This window comes from Bidens hawaiensis, unplaced genomic scaffold (assembly GCF_021521415.1).
Source record: "Bidens hawaiensis isolate Kalapana, Puna unplaced genomic scaffold, B.hawaiensis_p1.1 tig00027299_1, whole genome shotgun sequence".
NCBI classification, from domain to species: domain Eukaryota; kingdom Viridiplantae; phylum Streptophyta; class Magnoliopsida; order Asterales; family Asteraceae; genus Bidens; species Bidens hawaiensis.
Window position 1 is genome coordinate 296,421 of NW_027494407.1, and position 5,986 is coordinate 302,406.

The 5,986-nt window shown below is 32.0% G+C and overlaps 1 pseudogene; it reads left to right on the forward strand.

Moving 5' to 3' along the window:
• The first annotated feature begins 4,322 nt into the window (after positions 1-4,322).
• LOC143575151 (metal tolerance protein 1-like) lies at positions 4,323-5,962 on the forward strand (annotated as a pseudogene).
• Positions 5,963-5,986: the final 24 nt, after the last annotated feature.

Sequence of the window (5,986 nt, forward strand, 5' to 3'; positions counted from 1 at the left end):
TTTACGAACTATTCAACGAACATTTGGTTCATTTACAACCCTATTTAAGGTTTTTATGAGTCTTAGGAAACCAATATGTATATTATATTTAACATTTTGATAACATCATCTAGAAGTTTCAGAGTGGCTATCAGACATCACTATAAATCGGTTGGACTCAACCTATGTAAGTCCGAAACATGTTGTCTACATTTTAAGTCAACTTTCAAAATGATAAATCAACTATTAACTCTTTGCAAAATTAGTCATTTACACACACTTCCAACCTTGAAAAACCTGATTGATCATTTAACTATAAATTGTTTGCATAATTAGATTACCAGTAGTTTCAAAAAAAAAATTTGGGGTTATCGCTAAACTTTTCTTCTGGATCTACCCTGATGATGAATTATCAATTAATCAATCAATCAATCATACCCAGTAAAGTCTCACCAATAGCATAGCTATAAGTAGGGTCTGGGGAGGGTGGGATGTAGGCACACCGTACCCCTACCCACATGGATAAAGAGGTGGCTTCCAGAGAGACCCTCAGCTCTATAGTACATATGTATGTATGAAGTAATACAAAGGAAATCAGAGTTCAACAGTAATAATAATAATAATAATATTAATACTATTTATGTATAGAAAATATTATTATGATGTGTGACTAAAATAATGTAAACATAATTCCTAAGGTATTCCTTTCTTATGAATTACAATTTTTCAATTGACATAATCATTATTTGTCTTCTGTTTGTATTGTGTTTCGATATAATCACTACTTATGTCAAAAACGATTGTTTGCTTTCAAAAAAATAAAAGTAGGGCGCCTGCTTGTCTTCAATCTCGATATAATCACTACTTATGTCAAAGACGATTAGAAATTTGACATTATCATTATGCTATACCAATATAACTATCAAACACATGGTTACTTATACCAATATTCAAAAATTAAAACAAAAGGTCAAAAGTTATCATGCCTTTGATATGGTGGTCACACAATTTTCCTTTAGGATTTCCTGCTGTGAATATCTTAGGTGCAAATCACTAAGAAGCCAAACCAATAATAGACGGTTGAAATTTTATCTCGGTATTTAAATTCGGGTATTAGTGATTTCGGTCTAATGGTTTATCATAGAGTCAAAGCACTTTAAAATTTTTTTTTTGATCTAATATTTATTTAACTAAAAAAATATCCAGTTACAATAGATAAGCAGAAAAGCGAGCAACAAGCTACGCCGTTATCCCTTTTTAAATGATAGAACAAAGACGAGGACATAAAAATAAATTTAGAAGGTGTGTAGATCTCAATCTTTGTAATCAGTTTTACTATGTTTGATCATTTCCATTTTATTTTTGATTTTATGAAATGCTGTGATAAATATTCTATCCTTTAAAAAGCAGACAATGAGTTGATGCAACACCACCTTGAAATTAATATTGTTTTGAAAAATTAAGTTACCAAAAAGTTAAGTTTGTTGTAATAAATAGTTTTCATGTATTTTCTTTCTTGAAACAAGAAGATTTTTGTTAAATTGGAACTTTACTAAAATAGAAATTTTCTAACTAAGATGTGACAACTGACAACATAGAATTAAAAAAATGAATTTAACATAATCGTAAACAACCGTTATTATGACATTAATAGTATTTGCTTGGCCGTGTCAAACAAACACAACTTATTTTGTATGGTATAATTAAGGGACAACTTTATAAAATGGTAATTAAGTTTTAAAAATGTTTTAATTAAATAATTTAATTTTTAAATAATGTATTAATTAATTCACTCAACTTTTATATTTTATTAAATTAAAGGTTTAAACTTTTTTTTTAACCTTTTTCTTTTTTGTTTCACATATGAAATCTTTTTATCTTTTTTTGATGTGGACGTTGAGTGGCGACGTGAATTTTAATTTTTATTTTTGAATTTTAATATAATTAACGTTTTTTAAAATTTTCTAAATTTAACTACATATATTGCAAATTCCGACCCCCACATCTTATCCTCCATTTCTTTCTTGACGCACAAAAAAAATGGTGAGACCCTATTTAAAGATTTAGTGACCCGATTGAAAAAAAAATATACATGAATGACTTAATTGAAACAATTTTAAAACTTGATTACTATTCTATTTGACAATTGTTTCCCTATAACATTTTTTATCCAATATATACGATTATAAAAATCACATTTAAAATTCTTATATAATTCAGAAAAGTCCCAAATAATTATATAATATTGACTAAGTTTTTGTTTATTTGTTTATATTGATTATATAAATCGTGGTCACGTTATACATAAGGAATCTATTCTAGCATATACATAATTACAAAGAAAATCTTCTAAAGCATTCATGTCACAATATTAACCACATCAACTCAATTAGATGATCTCATGCTAGCCATCTTTTTTTATTAATCGGTATAGATTCATAACCTTTCATTTTCTTATTTTTTTAAATACAAATACAAATTGTTTTTACTAATCTATGTGTTTTAAGAAGTTATTTATATCTTATAAATCTATAATATATGTAATTATGTATATTATTAAATTTAACTTTTTAGTTTTATGTTTTTAACCACACCTGTACACACGGATTCTATTCTAGTTATATATAAAATACCTAAAAATTATCATTTATAAAGTTATCTCTTATTTTCTATAAGTTCCACTTCTCCCTCCCTATTCTTATCTCAATATTCATTTTTTATTATTTGTTTTTTTTTTACATTTACAATTTTAACTACTAACTATTTTAGTGTTATTCGTATGTGAAAATGTTGAACCCCACCCCAACTCTAAAATTATTGTTAACTCCCTATTGCCCTATTAAATAAAATCTAGGTTCGTCACTACGTCCAACAGTATTACACAAATTTATGAAAAATATGTAAACAATCAATGATCAAATAAAGGAACATTAACTATTAGAATATGGTGAACGAGTGATACAATACAGAAAAGGAACAATAACTATCAAGAAATTAACAACTTGTGACTTGTACAAATTATTATTATTATTATTATTATTATTATTATTAGCTTTATATAGCTGTTAAACTGTGATCTTATTATTAATATTATATAATAATATTAATATTAATATTAATATTATTATAATTAGTAGTAGTTTTTATATAACTGTTAAAATTTGATTTCCTTTATTTTGCTTTATTTTGCTTCATACGCATGTTCTTAGAGCCGAGGGTCTCTCTGGAAGCCACCTCTTTATTCCTTTGGATAGAGGTACGGTGTGCCTACATCCCACCCTCCCCAGACCCCTACTTATAGCTTTGCTGTCGGTGGGATTTTACTGGGCATGATTGATTGATTGATTGATTGTGACTTGTACAAATTATATGAAATAGATTCAAATCAGCTACAAAATGCAGAAATTTCTCAAATTTTAATAAGAATAATTCAAAATTATAGACCATGCAAGACCGAACGATTGTAGGTTGGGTGAGAAAGACGGAGCGATGACAAACCTAGATCGAGGTAAGGGTGATATACGTGATGAATAAGTTAAATTAGCTCATGTTATGAGGGAAGGATCAATGCTGATCGATGAACACATAAGAGTTGTGTGGGATGTAAGGATCAATTGGTTGGTTGGGAAAGAAAGATGCGGTGAAATTATGAATAGTAAAACCTCAAGTATAAAGCTTTTACTATTTATTTCCCATAAATGATAAAATAGGAGAAACTTATATAAAGTTAAAATATAATACTCTTATGATTTTTATTATTTTGAAAAAATATTTTGAAATTTTTTTTGTTGAACGGCCAACGAATCATTCAAATGAGTTGCTGGCTAAATTCAACCCTTCGAGATACAATTGCCTTTCGATCCGGGGAACCCTCACTTAAGGTCAACGTCCATAAACACTCGCCTGAAGGCACATCAGTGCGGTGAGATAAACCTTGTTCGGTTCAAGGATCCAACTAGTGAAGACCACCTACTCGTCTTGTCTTCCATCAGCACCAGGTGCCCGCCGAAACTAAATGAGAGACAAAACCTTGTTCGGTTCAAGGATCCAACTAGTGAAGACCACCTACTCGTCTTGTCTTCCATCAGCACCAGGTGCCGCCGAAACTAAATGAGAGACTAAAATCAAACATAGATCACATTGTACACCAAGTCTCTATTTTATCACTCTACCACTACTTATTAACAAAACGAATATTTAAAAAACTATCTAAAATAAAGGATACAAAGAATCTTTTAGAATATTCTTTTCCCATTAAAATATTCAAATTCTTTAGAATAATAATTATTATCATTTCTTATTAGCTGTACACAGCCAAATCCAAAACAAAACAAAACAAAACAATAAAAACCCTGAATCTCTATAAAGCCACCGTTGATAATAATCCCACTTTCAAACACACAACCTTCCAGTTCTATCTTCTGATCACCAAACTCACTTTAAGGGTAAACCCTTGTTCTGTTTTTTAATCTTTATATTCTTAGAATCACTATATTTGTACTAGAATCTTGTTCTTGGGAACCACAAACCTTTTATTATATTCTTGTTCTCTGTGTGTGTTTATAAAAAGAAAAGAATAACCCATATATAGTAATCAGTTAATCTTTCTAGTGAACCTTTAAAGAGTATTATTGATATATCATTATATTGTTATCAGGGTTTGTTACAGGAAGTTGTATACATGGATGCACATACTGTTGATATTTCTATATCTTCAGATGTGCCGTCTAACCGACACGGTGCAACCAAAGTTTGTGGTGGTGCACCGTGCGGGTTCTCATATGCACGAACCAGCTCTCGGGAAGCGAACGAGCGGATCCGCTTCCATGTGGAAGCTTTGGGGTGGGGTTATATTGTGTTTTGTTTTTATGGGTGTGGAAGTGTTTTGGTGGGATTAAGGCTAATAGTCTTGCGATTTTGACTGACGCGGCTCATTTGTTGTCGGATGTGGCTGCGTTTGCGATTTCTTTGTTTGCGGTCTGGGCTTCCGGGTGGGAAGCTACACCGAGACAATCGTATGGGTTTTTTAGGGTTGAGATACTTGGGACGCTTGTGTCGATTCAAATAATATGGTTGATTACTGGTATTCTTGTTTATGAAGCGATTGATAGACTTGTTAATGGTGCGGTTGAAATTGAGGGCGGTCTTATGTTTGGGATTGCGTCTTTTGGCCTAGTTGTTAACATTCTTATGATGTTTATACTAGGCCATGACCATGGTCACGGCCATCATGGTCATGGCCATGGTGACCATCAACATGACCATGGTGTTAGTGTGACGACACACCAACACCACCATCATGGTCATGCTGATAATCATCAGCATGACCATGGTGATCATGATCATAACCATGACCATGGTGTTAGTGTCACGACACACCAACACCACCATCATGGTCACGCTGATGATCACCATCAGCATAACCATGATGAACATAGCCAGACTTTGTTAAAAACTTACTCTATAGATGAAACGAAAGAGAAAAAGAGGGAAATATTAATGTTCAAGGCGCGTATCTACATGTATTGGGTGATTCGATTCAGAGTATTGGGGTAATGATTGGGGCCGCGGTCATATGGTATAACCCCAAGTTGAAAATAATTGATCCCATTTGCACATTGTTGTTTTCCATTATTGTTTTGTATACAACCATCAACATGTTGCGTGACATTTTGGGGGTTTTGATGGAAAGCACACCAAGAGAACTAGACGCAACGAGTCTAGAACGGGGTCTTGTGAGATAGATGAGGTGGTTGCTATTCACGAATTGCATATATGGGCTATTACGGTCGGGAAGGTGTTGTTAGCGTGTCATGTGAGAATCAGGCAGAAGCTGATGCTGATTTAGTGCTCGATAAAGTGGTCGGCTACATTAACCGTGAGTATAACATCAGTCATGTTACAATTCAGATCGAGCGCGAATAAATTAGTCGTGTTTTTAAGCTTTAGCTGTTATTTTTTTAAAAGAATTTCATATGATTCTGGCTGGAAGTAATTTTGGGGACAT